The sequence below is a fragment of the Aethalodelphis obliquidens genome, unplaced genomic scaffold (assembly GCF_003676395.1).
Source record: "Aethalodelphis obliquidens isolate GAN/ISIS:26980383/991018 unplaced genomic scaffold, ASM367639v1 scaffold7, whole genome shotgun sequence".
Lineage (NCBI taxonomy): Eukaryota > Metazoa > Chordata > Mammalia > Artiodactyla > Delphinidae > Aethalodelphis > Aethalodelphis obliquidens.
Genome location: NW_020837951.1, coordinates 6563868 through 6588899, shown reverse-complemented (window position 1 = coordinate 6588899; position 25032 = coordinate 6563868). Strand labels below are relative to the sequence as shown.

The 25032-nt window shown below is 55.3% G+C and overlaps 2 long non-coding RNA genes across 2 annotated transcripts; one reads left to right on the top strand and one right to left on the bottom strand.

Moving 5' to 3' along the window:
- Positions 1-82: 82 nt before the first annotated feature.
- On the top strand, positions 83-10255 carry LOC113619605 (uncharacterized). Its single transcript, XR_003432446.1, has 3 exons — positions 83-585; positions 1118-1298; positions 8641-10255. It is a non-coding gene; the product is annotated as an uncharacterized LOC113619605 (long non-coding RNA).
- Positions 10256-10826: 571 nt separating this feature from the next.
- On the bottom strand, positions 10827-13618 carry LOC113619604 (uncharacterized). The gene is made up of 2 exons (XR_003432445.1): positions 13262-13618; positions 10827-10942 (listed from the first exon to the last, which is right to left on the bottom strand). It is a non-coding gene; the product is annotated as an uncharacterized LOC113619604 (long non-coding RNA).
- Between the last annotated feature and the right edge of the window lie 11414 nt (positions 13619-25032).

The following is a 25032-nucleotide window of genomic DNA, read 5'->3' as shown; positions in this document are numbered from 1 at the left end:
GGGAACCCACCAGGGACCTGGCAGACAGACTGGGGAACCCACCAGGGACCTGGCAGACAGACACACAGACTGCACTGATCCTTGCTTTGCCCACAGGGCTGTGTGACCAGCCTCTCTGGACCCTGTTCTATCTGCAAAACAGACAGTGGCCTGTGAGCCTCACTCATCAGCGGGAAGTTGGGCGCACTGCAGTAGGAAGAGATGGGAGTTGAGTCCCTGTGCTGCCCACAACTGGACAGGTGGCCTTGGGCAAGTCTGAATGAGACTGAATAAGACTGAATAACTCGAATGAGTAGAACGTGTCAGCGGCGCTCTGCTTCAGGCTGATGTTGGGTGTTTTACATACATTGTCATCTCACTGTTACTCTTGGAGGGAGGTTTTATTATTGACTTTATTTTCCAGATGAAGTAACTGAGGCTCAGAGAGGTCAATTCACTTTCTCAAGGACACACAGCTAGGAAATGAGAGAGTCAGGATTCAAACCCTGATCTGCTGGCTTGGAGCCTGAGTCCCTAAAGAAAAAGCAAGTTGAATGTTTTCAAAAATAAAACATTTGAAGCACCTACTATGTGTAAGACGTCGAGGTAGGTGGCAACAAAATTAAGAATGGGGTGGCCGGAGAGCCTTCGAGAAACTCATAGTTGAGTGAGAACACACGACTCCAGTAACACCCTTGTGAAAGTTAAATGCGAAAAGCACCACCATAAAAGAACCTCCGGGGCTGCAGGGCACCAGGAGTGAGGTCGGGGGCAGGGAGGGCAGGAGCTGGGGGAGGAGGCCCAGAAACAGGGAAGCCTGGTTTGCTGCAATGAAGAGGAATTTTGGTGGAGGCTCTTTGCAAGGGCAAAGGCATGGCAGCCTGAGAGGAGGTAACACACTCGGGGTGGTGTTGCTAAAAGCCTTAGAAAAGCTACCTTTGCTGTATAAAGGTAGGGAGCCACTGAAGGTCTTTGAGCAGAGGTGGGTATGATCCTGCGGGAGTTGGAGAAAGACAGTTCTGTAGGCAGAGAAATGTCCTGGAAACATACGTGCAAAAAAACTAGAAGGACGGGTGAGGATGTACTGCGTGAACTTTTGCAGCACTTCCTTAAAAAATTTTTTCTTTTACCTGTACAGGTATGTCTATTCCAAAAAGAAAGAAAGAAAGAAATTTGCAAAGGAAAGAGCCGGGAGACAGAGACATAGAAGACTGCAGTGGACTGAGCCAGGATGGGTGGGTCCAGGCCACCTCTGACTGATGGCTTTCCGGCGATTTGAGTGATGGGCCATCTGGCAGCACCTTCTCAGAGATCTACAGGTGAGGCCAGGGGCTGTGGGGCTTGGAGACCCTCCTGTTACCTAGAGCCTGAGCCTCCCCTGACTGATGGCTTCAGCCTGTCCCTACTCGCCCCAGAAGACTGTCCTTAGCAAACTCATCCCCACTGTGGGACACAGGCTGAGCCTTAAATCCCATTCTGGGCTATATGGAGACAGTTATCCCAGGGGCCTCCCTCTGTCCTTGAGGACAGACTGTCCCATGTAGGAGCACCAGGCACTGTGCTAGGTGCTTTACGGGCAGTGTCTCTTAATCTGAATACAATCCAGCAAAAAAAAAAAAAAATATATATATATATATATATATATATATATGTTGCTCTCCCCATTGGACAGATGGGGAAATGGGGCTCAGAGTCTTGCCCAAGCTTCACAGTGGTGGCGGTAGTGTGAGTCTCACCCAGGGTGGGCTCACCCGGGAGTCCCGACCACTAGGCTGTACTGCCTCCAGCTCTTTAGGAGAAAATCTATCCCTCTGGTCTCCCCAGATCTCGGGCCTTTGGCCTGCTCTGGTTCCCGGAAGAGGGGCCTCAGCCATCGCTCTGAGCCATTCCCACTGCCGGGGATGCCTCTCCTCCCTTCTCCCCACCATTCACAGGGTGAACACCTACTTGACCTGTGGAGCCCAGTGAAACCACGCTTCCTCTCCAGAGAGCCCCAGACTGTCCCTCCTGTCCCCTTATCTATGTTCCCATAGAGTTCCCAGGAGGGGAGGAGAAAACTCAGGGGATATGGCTGGGAGATGAGTTCCAGCCCAGCCCCGTGTGGGCGGAGAGGAGGAAACAGCTGGTTCTGGGTGCTCAGAAGGGCAGGACTGGGGCAGGGTAGACGTGAGAGGGAGGGAGGCCTTGCCTCACCCAGGGAAAGACGGATTGGCCAGCCCCTGGGGTTAGTTGAAGGAGAAGGACACATTCCAGAAGGAGAGGGAAGCAAAGATCCAGGCTGCCTAGCCTGGTCTGCTCCGCCCTGCGTTAGCCCCAAGACGGCGGCCCTTTTCTGCCTGGCCCACCCACTGTGTGTGCACGCAGACCTCTGTGGCTAGGCCGGGGGTGGGAAACTGTCTTCTGTGCACAGGTGCCCTAGACCCCCACCCCAAGTGAGCCTGAGCACAGAAAATCCCCTCTTAGAGCCCAGAGACCTCCACCCCAGGGTGGAGATGACCAGCATTGGGAACAGAGTGGCATGGGTTCCTCCTAAACTCAGAGAATCCCCAGTGTCGAGAACAGTAACTGGCACACAGTAGGCACTTAAGCATCAGTTGGATGAACAAATGAATGAATGAGTGATTGCCTGACCCCAGGCCCAAGGAGGAGGGCCAGGAGCCTTGAAGTCTGTGGCCTGCTCCCTTGTGAAGCAAGACCTCCTGTTGAGCCCCTGATGTGCCTGGGCTGGGGGCTGGGGCGGGGAGCACGCGCAGGCTTCAAAGCGGGGGGGGGGGGGGGGGCAAGTTGGGGCACTGGGAATGCCACGGTGAAGCAGCCACGCTTCTGGTGAAACCCCCTCTGATGCCTGGGCCCTTGCAGCGCTGGCGGTCCTGAAGAACTTTCAGGTACCCCCGGATCATCCCAGAGGGGACCCACACAAACAGTTCCACAGGGGGCAGCATGGCATGGGTGTTAAAGCCAGGGGCTGTGGACTTGGACATCTCTGGGCTCCAGCTTCACCCTTCGCCTGCTAGACCACTGCCTCAGTGTCCTTATCTGCAAAGGGGCCTGATGGAGCCCCTGCGGCACAGGTTTGCTGGGGAGAGCACATGAGAGGTACCAGCTCCAGCACCTTCTGTCTGCCATTGTTGTAAACAACGGCACAGGAGAGCAGGGAGCAGAAAACACCCAACACCCAGGCCCTGGGTTCTGGGCCCTCCATGCCACTCACTCACCGGGTGACTTTGGACAAGGCCCAGCCTCTCCCCAGGCCTCAGTTTCCCCATTGTACAGTCAGACCCTGTGACCCTTCCCCCAGCCCCAAGCCAGACTGCACACAGCTGCCTCCCCCAGACTTACACACAGCCCTTGGGATTGCCCAGAGGAACACAGGCAACGCTCACACACACACACAAGCCCTCACACAGGCTTACACGCAGGCCCGTGCTCCCTCGGGCACACACGTTCACACAAGCGGACACACAGGCACACAACCACACTCATACACGTTTACACTTAGACCTCGCGGGCACATCCCACCCTCTCACTCCGCCCCCCATGCCGCGTTCAGGTCCTCCCCACCCGGCCCTTACCCTTGCCCACGGCCTCCACACCGGCTCACACTCATGCTTGCTCACACACACCCCAAATCGGCCGTGCACCAACTGTTGGCGCGGGCGGGGCTGGGAGCGGGAGGGAAAAAAGCCCACGACTCAGCCGGGGAAGAGGGGTGCGGGGGTGCGCGGGCGAGGGAAATGACAGCCCGCGGTCCCCCTCGAGTCCCGGCTCATGAATATTAATGCGGCGGTAATTAAAATGCAGGGACGCAGCAGGATGGATGCGGCTGCCTCCGGAGCGCTGGGGAGCGCGGCGTCTTAGCAGGCGGGTGGAACCTGCTCCTCGCCGGCAAGCGCGGAATCGGGCTCCAGGGCCTGGATCCCGGGCCGGGGGCTGGGAGCGGGGTGCCGGGGGTGAGGGGGGTCGGTATTTTTCGGCGCGGCGGAGCGTGACGACCCCGCGTTCCTCCCGCCCGCGCCCTCCCGCGCCCTGCCCTAGGCCGGGCTGCCCGCCAGGCCGCCGTTTTCCGGAGCCGGCCCCCTCCCGCCCTCGCGGCCCGGTGATGTCATCTGCACAAAACTTTCCGCTTCCCGGCCGTCTCGGGGCCCTGAGTCATCACCGCCCCCGGTCCGGCCCGCGCCGTCTGTCTGTGCAGAGCTAGGCCCCGCTGGCCCCGGCCTGACGTCAGGCTGGCCGGGCCCGGAACCGCGTGGGGCCCCTGAGCCCCGCGCTGCGGGCCGCTAGGGGCGGGGACAGCACTCCTGGAGGCTTTGGAGTAGGCCGCCTTGAAGGGCACACACTGGGGTTCCAGGTTCAAATCCGAGTCGCATTATGCGGGTTGCTTGACCTTGGGCAAGTCCTTTAGGCTCTCTGGACGTCGGTCTCATCTCCCACTTAGCAGGTGCTCAACAAATCTTCCCAGACTCAGTAAGGGAATTGCACAGACCCAGGCCCAGAGGTGGAAAGAGACTCACCCAAGGTCACACGGCACGTGGGCAGCAGAGCTGAGTTTCCGGGCCCAAGTCCTTTCTGCCTTGCCGCAGGCTCTTAGCCACCTGCAGTTGAGGGCCGTTTCCGCATATGCTGGGAAAACCGGCTGCATACATACAAGGTGGGGGAAGGGGGCGCATTCTGGAGCAGGTCCGCCCGGGTTTGAGTCCTGGCCAGTTTTCTCATTTCTAAATCACGACTGATAATCTAGCAAGAAATAAGAAAAAGGATAAAATATATAAGAAAAGACTACGCAAAGTGAAGGCTCTGGGGCAGCTGTTAGCGCGTGACCCAGATTATGAACCTACCGCAGTCAGGTGAGAGGGCCATTCTGGAGTCCGGTCACCTGGGTTGAAATCCTGGCTCTCGTCGCCCACCCCATGCCCTCCTCTGTGCCCTCAGGCCAGGTACTAACAGCTGAGCCCTGTGCCAGGGCTGCCATCTTCCGCATCTCCGGCCTCCTGGGGTGCTGGGAAAGCTTGTTAGCAAATGCCCACCCCACCCTTCACCAGAGACACACACAGACTGCACTGAAAACGTGGACAGTTCTTAGGCTCTTTCTTGGGTCTTTGACATATAATCTCGGGACCCAATTTATAGACAGGAAACTAAGAACCTTCTAGCTACTGCTCTCAGCGGCTGAGCCGGATTAGGCTCAGGTCCGGGATCCCAGACAACACAGCTTCCCAGATGTGCGTGGCCGGGGCTCTGGCTGTTACGCAAACGCGGCCCCACCACCACCCAGCATCTGCCCCTGGTCCAGCCCGCCCTTCCCGCCTGGTCAGTGCGGCTGAACCCTCTCGGCGCACCCCCTCCCCCCCAACTCCCACCCGCACTCCTGCCCGGCACACCCTCAAGCTATCAGAGAAAGAGACCCGCCCTACCCGTCCCCCAGCCTCACTGGAACTCTTTCAAGTACTCCAGTGCTCTGGGCGCCCTCTTCTTGCCTAGAGGTCTTTGCATGTGCTGTTCCCTCCCTCTGCCCGGAACACCTCCTCTGCTCCCCTGTTTTCCTGGTTAACACCTGTGCCATCTCTCCTTAGCTCTTCCCCTGGGGAGTGTCCCAGTTACCACCACCCCACAACACACACACCAGCACACAGGCACAGACACACCCCAAGGCACACACACACGCTTGCGTGTGTACACACTCCATATGCCATAGGCCGCAGACACACATCCCACCCATATCACACAGACCATTCAATGTGCACACCTTACGTACCCTGGCCACACAACAGACGCACACACATTCACACACAGACCTTTCAACAGTGGTGCCCCTCCTCTGGGTCCTATAGACTCTAATCTTGCTTCCCCGCCATGGCATTTACCCTCCGCACTCCGGTGAGGGCAGGGACCCACCCTCCTCTCCTCCACTCCAGCACAGGGCCTTGCACCAACTCTGGCTCAGTCAGTGCCTGGACCCGTGACCCCCTCCCATGGCCAACATTGTCCCAGTCCCACCTCCATCAAGGTCCTCTCAAGTGAGTACCTGCCCCCATTTGTGCCAGGAGCTGTCCTCACTCCCAGTAGAGTCACTCCAGGCCTGGCCCTCTCACCTTCAGGTCACACACACTTACCTGGGCTTTGGTCAGCCACACTCCCACCCAGACCACAGCTACTGGAGCGGAAGGACAGTGTCTTAGATGCTCCCCACCCCCACACCCTCTCACCCCCACCACCCCTCCAGTGCCTCAGGAATATTTGGTGACTTGAACAGCACCAGAGCCTTGAGGTCACTTCTCTCCATAGTCTCAACTTTCTCATCTGTAAAATGGGGTCACACTGAAAGTGCCTTGCAGAAACTCAGAAGTGTCAGAGTGGATGTTATTTCAGGGCTACTGGGTTCCTGCTGGGCCGAGTTTGTGAGTGAACTGAGCTGTGGTAGGTGCAACTCATCCCCTGTGTGAGCCCTTCCCCAACTGAGTGTCCTGGTCATGCCCTTCCCTTCTGGCAAACTGGGTCCCTGGGACACTTTGTGCCAAGCCCTGGGGGTGGGGTGTTTGCTTGGGGTTCCTGACAAGTAGCTTGTAGAGCTACTTGTAGAGAAGGAGGGTGGACCTCTCCTGGAGAGTGACCAGAGTCAGGAGAATAAGGAGGGGAGAAAGGCAGACGCGGGGAAGGAACTGAGTTACCCGCTTTCTTCAAGGAGATGGGGAAGATGAGCGTAGAACCTCACAGCATCCACCCTCGTCCCCACTGCCCCTTGGGTGTTAGGGCCCCTCCCTTGGCCCAGCAGGAGCCCAGCAGCTCACCTGAGCTCAGGTTCAGGGTGGCATGCACCACCCCATAGGCAGAGATGGAGAAACAGAGGCCAGAGCGGGGAGACGGAAAGGGCACACGGAAATGGGGGGGTACGGAGCGGCCACGCGCTGCTCTTGGAGTCCCTTGTATTTTCATTCACCGGGGTTCACTGGCACCTCCGTGTGCCCGGCATGGAATTATGTCCTGGGTACATGGTGAGGAATGAATCAGCTGCTACCCTCATGGAGCTTAGGGTCTAAGGAGTGAATACATGAAGGCAGCATGAGAAAGGCAGGGAAGGAGGGATGCTGGGATGGTGAAGAAGGGGCACGCATGCGCATTTATAAACACTCCCTTACATCGGGACTTCCCTGGCGGTCCAGTGCTTAGGACTCGGCACTTTCACTTCCGTGGCCCGGGTTCAATCCCTGGTCGGGGAACAAAGATCCGGCAAGCCATGTGGTGCGGCCAAAAACAGGACCAAAAAACCACTCCCTTACGCGGACCTGCATTTGTGTCCCGGAGTTTCTTCCAGAACTTTTCTTATCACTTCACTCATACTCATTCTGTCTATGAACGTGTTTGTTTTTTGTTGTTTTTTTGGCCGCACCACGCAGCATGTGCGATCTTAGTTCCCCGACCACGGATCGAACCTGAGCCCCTTGCACTGGAAGCGTGAAGTCTTAACCACTGGACCACCAGGGAAGTCCCTACGAATGTGTTTTGAACACCTTTGCCTGAAGCAGGGGGCAGAGTGATTAAGAGCAAAATTCAGACTCCTCCTCCTGGCTGTGTGACTTTGGGCAAGTCACTGTCCCTCTCTGAGTCTTCATGTAGTGTCCTCCTCTGGAAAATGGGTACATATCCCACAGGGCTGTTGTGATGAGTCCCCGAGATGTGGTGGAGTGTCCCCTCTGGCATGGGGACCCAAGCTTGAGTCTATTCCAAGTGCCCCCTGGGCATGACTGCCGTGCTCAGGCCCCCTGGACCACTAGCCTCCTGTCTCTGCCTGAACCCCAGTACCTGGCAGCTCAGCTCTTGGAGGGTATGTGCAGTCCCTGGGAGGGGCAGGCCCAGCACCAGCTGGCCATGATGACAAGACAGTTTGGTTACCCAGCCGAGTACTCTGGGCTCCTGCCCGTCCGAGGTGGAACGTTTCAAATAGAGATGAGTTCTAGAACCACAGGGTCAAGTTGGTGAGGGGAGCCATGGACCCTGCCTCCTGCCTCTGGGGCTCACTGATTAAAAAAGGAAAATTGACCACAGCTTCTAAGTACTGACCACCCCCACCTGCCTTGCCTAACTCACACCCAACTGTTCTCCATCCATTCAACTCCTTGGGCATCACCCATAGGACCCCCACAGAGAGCCTTGGCCTGAGACCTGGGGACGGGGCCTGAGAGCAGGTACTCACCAAAGGGCAGATCATCAGGGGAACTTGCCAGGAAGCGTCATGAGACCCCAGGGTGTCAGCCTGGAAGAGAGCTCAGGGATCACCACTTTGGCAACCCTATGTTGCACAGACAGAAAATCTTCAGCTCAGAGAGGTAGAGACAGTGGCCCAGGGACCCACAGCAAGGTACTGGCCCAGCTGGGACTAGATGGGAAGAGGGAGGTGGTTGAGCTTTGGAACTCAACTGCCCAGGTTCAAATCTGGGCCTGTTGCTTGCCAGCCGTGAGCCTAAGTCTCTGAACCCTCTGTGCCTCAGTGTTCTCATTCTGTAGAATGGGAAGAATAATAGTTCCTATTTCAAAAATGGCTGTGAGAAATAAGCATACACTATGAATAAAAGCAGGGCTTGGTATACAGTGTGCAATGGATACTGTCATTCTCAGCTTCCTGATTTCTATATATATTTTTTGGGGGCTGCACCTCGCGGCTTGCAGGAGCTCCCATCAGTCCGATTTCTAGCCCAGTGCAGACCCATCTGTCCAATGAACTTGCAGCGTCACCTACTCTGGGCCAGTCACTCTGCCAGCACTGAAGATGGAGCAGTGAACAAGACAGACCAAGTCTGCCCTCCTGGCGCCTGCAGCCCAGATGCGAAACACCTGAAATGGGTAACTCCAGAGAGAATCGGCTCATTACGGTGTCACTTCTGCTGATCCGGGGATTCAGGCAGGGTCCCATGGGGAGGGGACTCTTAAGCTGATATTAGCAAAATGAAGAGCGGAAAGCATGGTTCTAGGCGAGGGGAATGACATGCCTGAAGACCCTGGGGCAGAAAGGACATAAAGCTGTCCAGACTGGAGAGAAGGTCCAAATGGCTGGATCTTAGAACCGAAGGTGAAGGGAGGGGAGGAGAAGCTGAGAGGAACCAGATATCCAGAGCCTGGGAATGCTACTCTGAAAGCCTGGAGAGCCAGAGAGGGAAGGAAGTGATCAATCATGCTTGCATATTAGAAAGATCTGTCTGGGGGACATAAAGGGCAGACTGGGCAGGGAGGTGAGCAGAGAGTGGGAGCTGGGGGCCCAGCCTGGATTGGGGCAGGGGCAGTGGGCACAGGGTGAAGGGAGCTGACTTCTTGAAGTGGGAAGCTCCTTAGGTCTTGGTAAGTATTGGGCTTGGGGGTTGGGGAGAAGCAGTCAGCGATGGCACCTGGGAACTGGGCAGGGTCAGGTGCATGGCTGGAAGTGATGGTCAGGGGCAAGTTCCAAAAAGAGGGGAAGCGCCGCGTCCAGCTTGGGCCACCCCAGTCTGCAGCAGTGCCCGGGGACCACAGCACAGTCCTCAGACCCCAGTCCCAGTCTAGACAGCGGCACTCTGGCCCTTTTCTGATTGTGCCTTTCCTCATGGGGCCAGGAATCTGTGATCTGGGCACCTGAGACCATGGAATTCCCTGCTCAAGGCCCCCCAGCCCACTTCCTGGGTCCATCCTCCTGGGGGTGGTCTGAGCTGCCTGTTTGAGTACCCCAATTCCTAGGGGTGGCCAAGAGGTGGCTGTTTGCAATGGGTGTGGGCAGAGTTTACTCATGCAGGCTGGAGCGTCAGCACCCGAGCTCGTAAAGCCCCTCATGGAAAAGAGCAAAAGCTGCGCAGAAAGAAAAGAGGAACTGAGTGGAAACCGGAGGCCAGGGCTGCCTCTCCTCGTGCTGCCACTTCCAGCATGGACCCCAGGGGCCCGAGACTTCTAATTACAAACCCAGCCTTCCAGGGGTGTTTGTCCTTAGGAAGGTGTATTTGTCAGGGAAGGAGGACAGAACGTATTTTATTTAGTAGTTCGGTAGCTTGATTTATAACTTGTAAATACTTAGACACAAGGTATGTGGCCTTTGCTTGTGCCCTGCCCTCCAGTGTTGCCCAGAGAGGAGCAGCCGCCCGGGTTCCACATCGGCGTCGGCTGGCTGACCCTGGACCTGGAGGTCGGCCACAGGGGATGCTTCAGGCTTCTTCAGAGCTTCCAGACCCAACTTCATGTGCCTCCACTGCACATCCATCCTTTTTTTTTAAAAAAAATTTATTTATTATTTATATTTGGTTGCATTGGGTCTCTGTTGCGGTGCGTGGGCCTCTCATTGCGGTGGCTTCTCTTCTTGCGGAGCACGGGCTCTAGGCGAGTGGGCTTCAGTAGTTGTGGCACGTGGGCTCAGTAGTTGTGGCTCGCGGGCTCTAGAGCGCAGGCTCAGTAGCTGCGGCGCACGGGCTTAGCTGCTCCGCGGCATGTGGGATCTTCCCAGACCGGGGCTTGAACCCGTGTCCCCTGCATTGGCAGGCGGGCTCTTAACCACTGCGCCACCAGGAAAGCCCCCATCCTCTGTCTTTATCCAAGGGTCCTCCCGCCTCCCCCTTTGAATGTTCACCTCCAGCCCCTCCTGCTGCAGGAAGCCTTCGCTCCCTGGAGGCCCTGGCTCTCCAGCTTGTCACTGGTGTTATTAGGTCACAGTCTCCTCTTGCGTGGCCTGTCTGGGGATGTGAGTCCTGTCCCTCCTGCGGGACCAGGAGCTCCGAGAAGCAGCATCTCCCAGCAGAAACAGTATCTTGCATTGGGTAGGAATCCAGGCTCAGAACGCACACAGGCTTGGGGTCAAATCCCAGCTCTGTCACTTTCGTGCTGTGTGACCTTGGGAGGCGCTTCTCTGCTCTGAGCCGCTTTCTTCTTCTGAAAACCCATAATCATAAGTGTACCTCTTGCAGTGAGGAGGCAATGTGGAACACGGAGCCCACGTGTGCCCGGCACTTGGCAAATACTGGGAAAGGAATTAGGAAGGGCAGGAGTTACATCATTCACTTCTTTTTACAGCTGAGAAAACAAGTAGAGGAGGCTGAGGGAGGTGAGGTTGTTTGCCCAAGGTCACACAGCCTGTAGGAGGATGGGGCCCGAGAGAGGCTGACTAACTTGTGCTCTAAACACTGAGCTCTCTGCCTGCGGGCCAGCCCCCCAAGTGCCCTTCCCGGTCTCCGTGGCCCGTGGACTCCCGAAGGCCGCGTGGGGCCGCGGGGACAACTGGCATGGCCTAGGCTGAGTCCGCGGGGCGGGAAGGGTTAACGAGCTTCGCCGCATTGGGCCGGCCTCCGGGGGAACCAGCCAATGGGCACGCGCCGCGATGAGGTAATGCCGGGACCTAGCGGAGTGGGCGGAGCCGGCGGGGTCCTCGCAGGATTTGAGTTCTTTCCCTCCCCACCTACCCCTCACCTTTGACCTTGATGTCCCCCGCCCCTCCACCCCGCAGCCTTACACCCGTAGAAACCCCTGTGGTGGAGCTGAGGGTCTCGGGTGGCCCTGCATCCCTTAAGGTCTGCGGCAGGAACCCGGAGACGTACTGCCTCCCCCGGGACTCAGTTTCCCCTTTTGCAAGAAGATCACTGAAGACCAGACCAGCGGTGGACGTTCTTGGATCCCAGGACGGTTTTCAGCCCCTCCCTGCCCTTGGCCCACACTGTAGAGGGCACAGTCCTGGCCCCCCTCAGGCAGTGCCCAGCTCCGGGGCGGGGGGGCAAGGAGTCTGCCAGGCCAAGGGGAGGGAGACTCACCGGCCCAGTCACACCCTCCTTGTGACCCCAAAGTATCAGCCCCTCCCTATCCCTTGGGTGTCTGCGATGTCGCTTCGCTGCCTCCAAGCCCCAAGTTAGCTGCAAAAGCAGCTGGAGGAGCCGGTTTGGTGGTCACAGGTCAAAGTTCATCGAAGCACCAAAATTAATTGAGCGTCTACTACGTGCGGCTCAGAGCTTCGGGTCTGGCTGCTGCCTGGCCGGCTTCCGGGGCTGCCCACGACTCGGGGTCCCCATCCCGGCCGGCCTGCAGGGGGCCGAGCGCCAATCCCGCTGTCTGGGCACGAAGTGGTTAAAGCCTTTCTAGCCTAGCTGGCTTTGCTGCCGGCCCGGGCTTATTAGTCAGCTCGCGGGGAGAGGGGCGGTGGGTGGGGGAGAGGAGGGGCTCGAGTTGAGAACCGCAGAAAGCTATTCTCAGGGGCTCCCAAGTGTGGGGAGGGCGGCTCAGCAGGAGCTGCTGCTTCCCAGAAAGTTGATTATTTTTAACCCAGGAAGAAGAAAGGAAGGAGGCGAGGGAGAAGGACTCAGAGAAAAGAGGAGAGGATGGCAGAAGAGAGGAGAGGATGGGGAAAGGGAATGGAGAGGGGGAGGGGGAGGGAAAGGGGTGGGGAGGGAAAGGGAAGGTGAGCAGGAGAGAGGGGTGAGGGAAGGCAGAAGGGGGGAAGGGGCAGACTGTGGGATCAGGGAGGAGAGTGCGGGGAGAGACTGGGCCAGCTGGAGTGGCGGAAGCCAGCTGGGGGTGAGGGGTCTCTGGGAGGGGAATGGATGTGGAATAGGGCACTGCCACCCTTGTAGCCCCTCCCTGCGCCCCTCTGGCTCCTCTCCCAGGCCCCTGGCTGGGGGCGGGGGTGCTCCCGCTTGACCCACCCCCAGGCCACCCATCCGGGTCTTGCCAAGCCTGAGCTGAGAGCAGCGCCCCCTCGAGTATCACCAACCCAGGGCTATGCAAGGCACTGGGGCTTGGGGAGTGGGGGGCAGGGTGCGCTCCAGCGCACAGCAGCCTGGTGACTTGCCCTTGTCGGGGTGGTGATCACTGTGGGAGGGGCAAGGAGGGCCACCCTGAAAACCCCATGGCCTCTGCAGGGAGGGGTTCCTGGAGAGAAGGGCGGAAGCAGGGCAGAAGGGACCTCGGGCCCCCTTTCTCCTGCCTTGGGGTGGAGTCAAGCTGAAAAGCAAACCCAGTGAGGGGGCCTATGGGGAGGGTGCTGGGGTCACAGTGACAAACAGGACAGACAACCGGGTCCACACGGGGCTCACAGTCCTGCAGGGGAGGCTGAGGCTGCGCAAACCATTCTGAATAATGCAGTAAATTATGACAAGAGGGCGGTGGGCTGGGAGGGGACTGTACAGGGGCTGAAAGGGCTGGTCCCAACGGCCTGATCTCTGCAGAGATCCTAGGAGGGATCCCGGAGGAGGGAGGAGGGGTGCCTGAGGACCGGAGGGGCTAACTAACGAAGGGAAGAGTGACTGGTGGAGGGAGTGAGGATGGCGTGGATGGGGGTCCCAAAGATACAGACCTGAAGGCCCAAGAGAGGATCAGTGTGGCCGACCAAGGCCCTTGTCCTAGAGGCGACTGGAAGCTTTGGAAGTTTTATAGAGCAGAGTGAGGAGATCAGATCCGTAAAGTTCACTTGGGCTGTAGGGGACAAGAGTGGGTACAGGAGCGGTATCAAGGTCCCAGGAGAGTGATGGCAGCCTGGCCCGGGGCAGCGGCTTCTGAGACAGAGGGGAGGCTGGCCTTGGACGTGATTGGGGAGGTCCAGAGGACAGGAGTTGGTGTGGGGCTGAAGTGGTGGTCTACAGGGAAGTACCAGGCTGCAGCTCCTGCAAGGACAGAGTCAGGGGCTGTCCCCTGAGACAGAGGGCAGCCCGGGGAGCAGGATCACAGGAGGTCAGGCATTTGTGTTGGGACAAGGTGGGAACAGGCTGCAGGGACAGCTTGAGCAAAGGCGCAGAGAGGAGAAGGGCAAGGGGAACCGCATGTGGTACCTCAGGATGTGCTGAATCTTCCAGAAAGAGGGGCTGAGTCTGGTCATGGTGGCCTTGACTGCAGGCAAAGGCGTCTGAACTCAGCTTATAGTCAGTGTTGAGCAGCGGAAATGTGGGAACAGAAGAAGGACACAGGGAGGGTACCTAGCAAACAGTGACCAGGGCGGGCAGGGGCGTGCACCCCAAGGCCGGAGGGGGGATGGGCATGACTGGGGCGTGTCATGAGCCCGCTTCTGGGACAGCCTGTGGGGTGGGTGAGTGAGAGTAACTGTGTGTGTGTCCCTTGCACTGAGTGTCCTGCCCTTCACTTGAGGCAGGACCTGGGGGACACATCCAAATCCTCCAGGACTGGAGAGTGGTCTGACCAGGCCAGACCAGAGCAGGGGGATGATGGATGGAGGAGGACCTCAGCCCCTGGCCACAGCTCTGGAACTCCTTAGACACACACACACACACACACACACACACACACACACACACACACACCCCATTCTGGAAACTGGAAGCAGCATCTGACCACCCCCCAACAAAGGAACTGGTGTGGGCGGTGCTAGGTTATTGGCTGGAGGGAAATGTCTGTATGCTTTTAACTACTGCAAGGTTCTGAGGAGGCCTTGTTGCAGCAACCCAGGGTCACCCGTGCCCACTCCCCACTCAGGGCCCAGGTTGGTCCTCTCCCAGGACGGGAGGGCAGATCTGCTCAGCCTAGTGCTGCATTTAATAGGAGGGTCCAGTGGCTCAGCTGGGGCTGTGGCCTGGCCACCTGCAGCTCTGACCCCACCTTCAGACTCTTGGACCACATGGACCTGTGGCTTTCCCATCAGTCCTGCTACCTACCTTTAGCACCCAACCCCCTAGGGCAGGTACACATCATAAAGTCATGGTTAAGATTAAGGAACAGGGCTTCCCTGGTGGCGCAGTGGTTGGGAGTCCACCTGCCAATGCGGGGGACACAGGTTCGTGCCCCGGTCCGGGAGGATCCCGCATGCCGCGGAGCGGCTGGGCCCGTGAACCATGGCCGCTGAGCCTGTGCGTCCCGAGCCTGTGCTGCGCAACGGGAGAGGCCACAACAGTGAGGGGCCCACGTACCGCAAAGAAAAAAAAAAAAAGATTAACAAACAAACCTGAATCCATACCCATTGCTGCCTGGTGGGCTGAGAGCTCTGGCCTCTGTGCCTCAGTTTCTTCATCGGCAAAATGGGGATAATAATGGCAGAGGCAGAGAAACTATGGAGGTAAGGCCTTTAGCAAGGAAAGGGGCCTGTCCCAGTTCACTTGGGGCCCTGAAGCTTCCCCATCGGTACGACGAAGAGGGGTGTGGGCTGCAGCCCTCCAACGTGGAAGAGAATTGGACTTGCCACGGGTCAGGTGGTGGTATTGTTCCCATTTTGCAGATGAGAAAACAGAGGCTCAGAGAAATCTGTAACTGGCCCTACACAAAAGGAAGGGTTCACATTCTCAGGCCTGCTGGGATTTGGGATTCGGTTCCCACCGCCCTCCAAATAAAGAAACTCAAGTGCAAAATGCATTTCCCCGCCAGGACACCCTTCTCTCCCTCCCCAAAACCCACACACAGTGACTCTGGCCTGGCCGTCTGGGCCCAGGAGGAGCCGGGTCCCCATCAGGCATCTCTGAGCTGGCTTTCACATCGATGGAGCACAAAGGGGGGTAAGCCGGGCAGAGAAAGAGCCCGACAGGCGAGGAGCCGGCTCCGCGGGCGCCTTCCTCCCCGCTTTCTTCCTCTCTCGGCCCTTTGTTACGCTCCCTTTCAGCTGAGCCGGCAGAGCCTGGGTGTTCCGAGCTGACAATAATTGCTGCGTCTAGACAGTGTCTGGTATGAGGCCTCCCTCTCCCGCGCCTCGCTGGCCTCCCCGAGGCTCCCTTTCCCAGCGCTGCCGGCCCTGCCCCACGCCCTGTGTTTCCCACACCCCTTCCCCTCTCTGGCTGCCCGGGGTCCCCGTCTGTCCTGGCTCTCTCCTGCTCAGACCCTACCTCTCTCTCTCCCTCTCCCCCTCCCACCCTCAGACTCACACGCGCCCCTTTTGGTCCCCAGGCCTGAAATCAGGGAACAAAAGTGTTTTTGCATGGGCTGTGGCTGGGAGGCCTTGGAGGAGACTGAGCCCAGCAAACCCTCCGGACTGTCGGCCCCCCAGGAGCCCAGGCCGCTCACCTTGCTGGATTCTGTGCTGAGCTGGGAAGCTCTGGGATTCATCGGCTCCTCCCCTCCTCCTTCCATCCAGGCTTGGATGGGAACCCAGAGGAATCACCAGAGGTCCAAGGAAGAACCTCCTGGTGACTCTGACCATCAGCCGTGGATAGAGTGCTTTCAGGAGATACAGGGGGTGGGAAGTGAATTTTCACAAGTTCTAAGATTTGTCCCTGCCCCAACTCAGACCAGTAATTCTGGAAGATTTTCCAGAATCTGGAATGTCCTCACTGGGATCAGAATCGAGACCCTCAGTGTGATTTTGAGACAGTAATAATAACAGGCAGCCTTTGCTCGGCCCTCTCCCCGCGCCATTTATTTAATCCTCCCAACAGCAGAGAGAGAGAGGGAGAGAGAGAGAGAGAGAGAGAGAAAGCACACACGTGCGCAGAAGCCTATGATTTGTCCCATTTTACAGATGAGGAAACCGAGGCCCAGAGAGGTTAAGTAACTTGCCCAAAGTCACAAAGCCAAGCAAGTGGAGGAGCCTAGATTTGAAGCCACAGAGGCTGGCTCCAGAGCCCCAGTAATTAATAGCAATAGGAGCATTAAATGCTTACTGAATACCTGTGGCTGAGATTAGCACTTTACAGGTACTATTCCCTTTATCCTCATAATGCTGTTAGATAGGATCCGGGATTCTGCCCATTATTTACATTAAAGGAGAATAGCCCAGGGCTGCTGGGTGTGGCCAGATGGTGACCTAACTCCACTTCAGAAAGGCCTAGTAATCCACGTGCTGCACATGAAAGGCTTGGCCTTGAGTAAAAGCTCAATAAATGTTGCGATTCCATTTCCGACTTCTTCCCTCTGGGCTTTCTTGAGCCCTGGCTAGGCTGGGGGAGACAATGTGGGGCTCTGTCCTCATGAGACCCTGGCCTAGAGGGAACTGGCAAATCAGTCACTTTCAAAGTAGACGGGGAATTATGATGATGTGAGGGAGGCAGGGCCTCTGGGGGTCAAGGGGAGGGACCCTGAATCCAAGAAGGCTTCCTGGAGGAGGTTGAATCAACACTGTCCTGGAGGATACATAAGAGTTGGGCAGCTTAAGAGGGAAGGGAAAGGTGTTCCAGGCAGAGGGAACCACACATAAGAAGGCCCCTAAGTGAGAGAGGAACAGGGTCATCTCAGAGAACCAGAGGTCCCTAAGCAGCTTTGTTGGACTGAACAGATGCAGGGGCCAAGGAGGGAGTTGGGGGAGCCATGAGGCTGGAGCTGCAATTAGGAAGGGCCTCAACTGCCAGGCTGCTGGGAGGTGGGACCTATCCCAAGGCGGGGAGGCTGGTTAGGGAACTGCAGGGCTGTCATAACCAGGAGGATGTGGAATGGGGTAGGCTGGGTGGATCAGAGAGAGACCCTGAGGAGTTTTAGAAGGATGGTCTCCTCTGATGTTGGGGGTTGGCCCATGTGTTTGCCTTCAGTGGCATTCCAGACGTGGACATAGTGAGGACGAAGGCGTGGAGGTGAGGGGAGCCAGGTGTGTGCTCTGGGAAGGAGACAGTGGGGCCAGGTACCAAGTGGCCTTTGGAAGCGAGGTCAGCAGCGAAGGTTGGGCAGCTCAGGTAGGAAGATTAACTGGGAAGATTCATCTGGAACCTTTGCAGGATGGATTAAAGGGGCAAAGCTGGAGGCAGGGAGGCTGGGGAGGAGGCCAGGAGGAGGCCGCTGTTGACCGGGTTTTCCTTCCCAAGCAGATCTGTCCTCATCTCCAGCCGCTCTTCCAGTCTGCAGAGTCATTTTGATTCTGCACCGACTCCTTCCCCGTAGGCTGCTTACACCCTCCGCCCCCAGCTGGAAACAGAAGGGGGACTCTCACCATTCAGTCCTCATCCAGGCCATCGACAAAAATGTCAGACAGCGTGAGTCCACGCCTGTACGCCTCTCGGCCGCCAGTGGCCAACACTGGCAGATCCACCGATGAGCTCCCAGCCTGCCACCTCCGGGCCTGCCTGCAGCAATGGGCCTGGGTCTTGACTTGGAATGCGAAGCCTGGGCCTAACCGGGAGCCATGGACATGCAGAGACAGCACCTCCCGTCTCTAGACTGAAACGCTGAACTGTGTATCTGACGCTGGGAGTTCACAGGCTGGAAGAGGAGAAGAACAGGAACAGGGACATGATATAAGGCTGATGGGGATGGTACAGGAGCACTTATGGTGAAGACCACACAGGCCCACCATCCCGGACCCCAAATCCCTGGGCGGATGGGTCCAGAGCTCAGAATGTTTCCAGTTGTAGGAGGAAAGCATGACACATAGACCACATCGCTCCTAATACTGCCAATGAAGGGTGGGGCACCCCCGTAATCGAACTCGTTAACACATCTGCAGCAAAACTTTTGAACAAAGACATAAATACTCCAAATCTCAGTTTTCTCATCTCTAAAGTGGGGCAATGGTGGTAGTCGGCTCACACAGTTGCCCTAAGAACTTTTTTTTTTTACATCTTTATTAGAGTAGAATTGCTTTACAATGGTGTGTTAGTTTCTGCTTTATAACAAAGTGAGTCAGTTATACATATACATATGTTCCCATATCTCTTCCCTCTTGCGTCTCCCTCCCTCCCACCCTCCCTATGACCTAAGAATTTGCTGCTTCTCATGATACCAGCCAGCCCGCAGGGCCTCAGACACAGGCTCTTGTCCTGCCCCAAGCCCTTGGCACTTGCTGCTCCTTTCTGGAATATTCCTCCCCAGACATCTCACAAGATCGCTCTCTCACCTCCTTCAGGACTCTCCTCCAGCACGCCTTGCCCTGGCCGTCCCAGTCTCCTCCCGCCCCTCTTGTTCTCCTTTCTCTTTGTTCCCAGCCTCTAACATCTGATGCATCATTGATTAAATTACTCATTTGTTAATTGCCTGCTCTCCCACGGCAGAATCCAAGTTTCGCGTGGGCAGGACTGTGTGCTGTCACCCACTTTGCCCCAGGACCTAGGACAGCGCTGGCACAGATGGGCACTCTGATTTTTGCTGAATGAACGATTGTCTGTTAAATGTGCCTCGCACATCAGAAAGACTCAATAAAGCACAGCTGGTGTCATCACCATTACTGTTATTATCGATGCTGCTGCTGTTATTATTATCATCATCATTACTATGTTCCTGAGCTGATCCCAGACCTTGGTTCTCCAGCCTCTGAAATGGGCATCCAGGGGACTGAGATGTCGGCCGCCACCAGAAGCGGATCAGGTCCTTGCAGGAGAGACAAAGAACCTTGCCCGCCCCCCTGGGGGTGCCTGCACCCCTCGCTGGAGAGAGAGGCCGGGGAGAAGCTTGGAGAAGGCACACAGCCCCAGTGAACAGGGCTGCCAGAAGGCCATACATAATTCATTGCCAAATGGGGCGGTGGGCGACTGTGTGCTGGGGCTCACTCTGCGCCTGGCGCTTTGCTGACTGCTCCTCACATGCTGCCTCATTGCATCTTCGCGGATTTGCAGGGTGCGAACCTTCCCCCGCCTCCCCGTTTTCCCCGGGGGGGAGACAGGTTCCGAGGATGGGGCCACCGTGCAAGTCACACAGCTTCTCAGTAGCCAAGCAGTGTCTCCAGTTACTGCCTCTCTGTGGAGGAAAGAGACAGCCCTGGGGACGGAGTGGAGACAGAGACCTACCCCAGACAGGGCAGCAGAGGACAGGCTGGGTCACAGCAGGGCTGAGGAAGGGGCAGGGGACCCCCAGCCCACCTCACCCTCCTCTCCTGGAGGACGCGTTCCCCGCTGTGGCCACCAAGAGTGCTGGCTCTGGAGTTTCAAGGGGTCACTTTGCTCAGTTGGAAGAGTAACAGAGCCCACGCCCTGGGGCTCTGCAATCCTCCCGACAGGATGCTGGCCCCAAAAGTGGCATCTGCCTAGGGGAAAAACCAATCCCAAAAGGTTACATACTCTACTATTCCCTTTACATAACATTTTCGGCATCACAAAATGTTAGCCATGGAGGACAGATTAGGGACAGGCTGGATGGGGATGGAACGGGCATGTGGTCATAAAAGAGCGACAGGCGGGATCCTTGTGCTGATGGACAAGTTCTGTATCCCGACTGTGAGACTGTGACGGAGGATCCACAAACCTGTGATAAAACTGTATAGAACTAAACGCACACACAAAATATTATAAGTAAAACTGGGAAATTGGAGTAAGATCGGTGGGTTGTGTCAATGCCCACAGCCCAGCTGTGATCTTTGTCCTATAGCTCTGCTCGGTGATTCCATTGGGGGAAACTGGGTGAAGGGTACAGGGGATCTCTGTGTCATTTCTGATAACTGCACGTCAGTCTACAATGATCTCAATGGAAATTTCAATTTTAAAAATGTCATCTGGGGGGCTTCCCTGGTGGTGCAGTGGTTGAGAGTCCGCCTGCCGATGCAGGGGACACGGGTTCGTGCCCAGGGCCGGGAAGATCCCACATGCCGCGGAGCGGCTGGGCCCGTGAGCCATAGCCGCTGAGCCTGCGCGTCCGGAGTCTGTGCTCCGCAACGGGAGAGGCCGCAGCAGTGAGAGGCCCGCGTACCGCAAAAAAAAAAAAAAATGTCATCTGGGGAATTCCCTGGCGGTCCAGTGGTGAGGACTCTGCGCTTTCACTGCCGAGGGCGCAGGTTCAATCCCTGGTCGGGAACCAGGGTTCTGCAGGCTGCGTAGAGTGGCAAAAAAAAAGCCGTCTGCCTCTGCCCAGATAGGGTTACGTAAACTACTGCAATTCGTTCTCGCCCAACCCCACAACCACCCAGACCAGGACAGGGACAAGTGGGCATTTACCAGGCAGCTAGAGTTTTCCTCAGCTCTGAATTGTCCTTCCTGCCTCACTTGGAGGATCCTCAGTCTTTATTCCAGAATGTTCCTGTCCTCTCTCACCTTCCCATAGACAAGAATTCAATACGACCCCATAGGACTCGAGATGGACACTGGAGGAGGACGAGGAAGGCCTTTGTCATCAGTCTCCTGTCTACATCCGGCTGGGACTCCTAGCCACGCTCAGAGGCTCCCAGTCAGGATCATGAAAACAGCAACCCTCGCCCACCTTGGTCTCCTGCTCCACGAGAGTGTGGGGCAGCGGAAAGAATGCTGAGTATCAGGTCCCACGGGTCCCAGACCCCACCAACCTCCTGCCTCACCATGTGCCTCTAGACAATCCCCGTCTTCTTTTTGGTTCTTAGTTTCCTCATTTGAAGCACAAAAGAATTGGACTGGATTATCCTTAAGGGTCTTCCGGGCCGGTGAAGAGGTGACCCTGGCCCCCATCTTGCTACCCAGAGGACTCTCCTTCACGTTCATGTGATTGGACAAGAAGAGCTGGGCCCCAGGCCTGCCTCTAGCCCTTCCCTGTGCTTGCATGCATGACCTTGGGCCCTCCCTGCCTTTCAGCATCAATACAATTGAGAGGGTTACACAAGCTCAGGTCATTAAGTCACTCAACAAACATGTATTGAACACTCACTAACTGCCAAGCACTAGAGAAAAAAAGCGGGGTTGGGGGAGGCAGGGAAATGCCGTCCCTGCCTTTGTGGAACCTGCGGTGTAGGAGGGAAGAATGCCACAAAGAAATAAAAAATTGCAGCTGATTTTATGCAAAGAAGAAAAGCGTCAGCTGGGATGGTGTGTTTCAGGGCCATCCTTGAAAGGATGGGCTTCCCTGGGAAGTAACAGTTGAGCTGAGGTCTGAGCAAGGAATCAACTCTAAGCAAAGAAAGGGGAAGGTGGCCAAGGGCAGAGGCTGCTCCAAAACAGGGAGCAGCAAGAGCTGGGGGCCTGTGCAGAGTGAAAGCCCAGCGTGAGAGATCACGGTCCAGGAAGGGGCAACAGCTTCAGTGGATGACACAGGAGAGCAGGGATGAGGGGAGCAGGGATGACGGGAGTCAGGCTGAGCAGGCTCGTCTCCATCCCAGACAGAAGGGATCCTTTGAGTCACATTAAGCAAGGGAGTTACCAGATTGGATTTGTGTTTTGAAATTTTCCTCCTGGTTACCAAGAGGAGAGGGGACCTCATGAGCCTTCTTTGTTGCCTTAAGTGATTTTTACTGTGGTGTCATTCGGACAGGTACAAACATTAAATGAAGCATAAACTCCTTATAGCTCTTATACAACCATAAAACCAAGACAAATTGGTCGATCAAATACAAAATCAATTCAAATCAGATTAATTTCATATAATGTATCCTTTGTTTGAAACCCTGTCACTACCTACAGTGCAAGTGTGACCGAACTATGATGGCTTTGAGTCTGTGGGGCAGAGCAGGCTGGCTTTATAATCTAAGAAGAAAGAGGCAGACAGCTCAAGAGAAAAATGGAGGAAATGAATTAGAGTACTTCACAAGTGAATAGCCAACCGGCAAATGCATGATAAAGTGATCAGCTCCGTAACTCATCAAGGGGAAATGCAAATTAAGACCACAGTGAGCTACCACATCAGACACAAGAAAAGCTAAAGTGAGGAAGACTGACAACGTCAAGTGTTGGTAAGCACGTGGAGCAACTGGAACTCACACCCAGCTGGCGGGTATGTGAATTGGTACAACCACTGTGGGAAGCATGTGTCAGGTCTGCTCAAGTTGGGCATGCCCTATCCTCTGACCCACACTTCCACTCCAAGGCATGTACCTAACAGAAGTTGATCCTTGCGTTCTCCAAAGATGTGACTGGGGATATTCACAGCAGCGCTATTCACACAGTAGGGCTGCTGGAATGAATCCAAATATCCTGGAGCTGTAGAACAGACAATTTGTAGACTAGTCCTGCGGTGGATGGCTGGGCAGCTTTAAGGATGGATGATGTACAACGAGCCACAACAGTAGAGATGAACCTCATGAACGTAATGTGGAAAAGACGTTTACATAAAGGACAAAAACAAGCAAAATTAGTCTGTGGTGTTAGAGATCAGAGTAGAATTACCCACAGGTGGGAGGAGGGTTAGTGACTGGGGATTTGGAGGAGGGAGAGACCAATGGACTAGACAGTCTGGAAGTTGCTAGAAATAGCACCGTGGTCCTCAAGGCTCTGGACTCAACTGAGAGGCCAGACATGGGGGGAGGAGAAGGACACGTAGAAACGCAGCTCAGCGTCACCTGGCCCCCTTTCCTTGCCCACACAGGCCAACTTGCAAGTGGTAACCTAGGTGCCTGGGCTTGGCTGGAGGGAACTAGACGCCAGGCGTAAGAAAGGGCTGGCCTTCCAAGCCAGAGATCGAGAGCTCCTCTGGGGGAAGAAGCCTTGCCTGTAGCCCTGGGGCACTGGAGATTGGTGGAGGCCTTGGCACCAGCTTCCAGGTAAGAAGAGGGTACTGGGCAGCATGAGGCAGCCTCACCAGCCACAGGCCACTGACCCCAGGCAGCCTCAGGGAAGCTCAGCTCCAGTCCTAGCTTTGAGGATCCACTTCTTTGTACCTTAAGCCCTCCCCCACCTCCCAGGTTTGGAGCAGGTAGAGGAGGAGGGTCATTCCCTGCTCCTGAAAAGCAGACGTGTAATCCACATGCCGGTGAGAACGGTCCTGACTGTCTGGTATGAAGCTGTTGCTCAGCAAAGTCTGGCTGGATGAACGCCCAGCTGGGCATGATGCTCTGTGCGTGGCTGACTGGGGCCTCCCCATGAGAAGTTCATCGACAGGTTTGCAGGAAAGGGATTGCAAAATAAGTTCAGAGTTTTCACTTAAGAAGCACCCACCATGGGCCAGGCCCTCTGCTCAGAGCTTTGGTGCACAACCTCATTTAATTCTCCTACTTAACACGCCAATAACTCAGACATGACTATTTTTAAAATCAAGTCTGACAATATCTGTCTTCAGTTGGAGAGTCTAGAGCTTTTACATTTAATGTACTTTTTTTTTTTTTTTCAGTACACGGGCCTCTCACTGTTGTGGCCTCTCCCGTTGCGGAGCACAGGCTCCGGACGCGCAGGCTTAGCGGCCATGGCTCACGGGCCCAGCTGCTCCGCGGCATGTGGGATCCTCCCAGACTGGGGCACGAACCCATGTCCCCTGCATTGGCAGGCGGACTCTCAACCACTGCGCCACCAGGTAAGCCCTAACGTACTTATTATTGTGGGTGGGTTTATGTCTGTCATCCTTCTACTTGTTATCTATTTGTCCCCTCTCTTCTTTTTTCCTTTGTTCTTCCTTGACTGCCTTCGGTTGGGTTAATCAAGTATTTTTATAAACATTCCATTCTGTCTTCCCTGTTTGCTTTTTAGCTCCACCTCTTTAAATTTTGGGCTGCTCTTAAAGGGATTACGATGTTCATTCTTAAGTTATCACAGTCTACCTTCCAATGATAATGCACCACTTCGTGTATTCTGTAAGGACTTTACAAAAATAGAATTCCATTTCATCCTCTCCTGTACTTTGTGTTATTATAGTTGTATATTTTACTTTATATGTGATATAAATCCCAGAAAAACTGTCATTTTCCTTTAAGGAGGCAATTAATTTTTAAAGAAGTTAAGAAAAGGAAGAGTCTTTTGTATCTATTCACATATTTACCATTCCCAGTGCTACTTTTTCCTGTAAAAATTTCCTTGTGAATTTTCTACGGTTCTATCTGGTATCATTTTCCTTAAGCCTAAAGACCTTTCTTTAGCATTTCTTAGAATTCAGGTCTACTGGAAACAAATTCTCTATCTATTCAAGAATGTTTTGATTTTTCCATTTTGAAATATATTTTCACTGTTAGCATTCTAAGTTGACAGATTTTAACTTCATCTGTGGTTAATTGTTCTATTGTCTTCTGACTTGCATTATTTTCACGAGAAGTCTGTTGTCTTTTGCATCATTGTTTTCCTATACATAATTATTACATATTTTTTTCTAGCTGTTGTCCAGATTCTCTCTTCATCTTTGGTTTTCGGCAGTCTGACCATGATGTGCCTGAGTGTGATTTTCCTTGTATCTATCCTGGTTAGGGTTTGCTGAACGTCCTGGATCTGCAGGTTGACTGCTTTTTCAAACACGGAACATTCTCAGCCAATATTTCATCAAAAAAAAAAAAAAACCATTTTTTTTGCTCCATTATCTCTCTTCCCGCCTCTGGGACTCAAATTACACGTATGTTAAGACTGCTTGATGCTGTCACATAGGTTATTGAGACTCTGTTCATTTTTTCAATCATTCTTCTCTTTG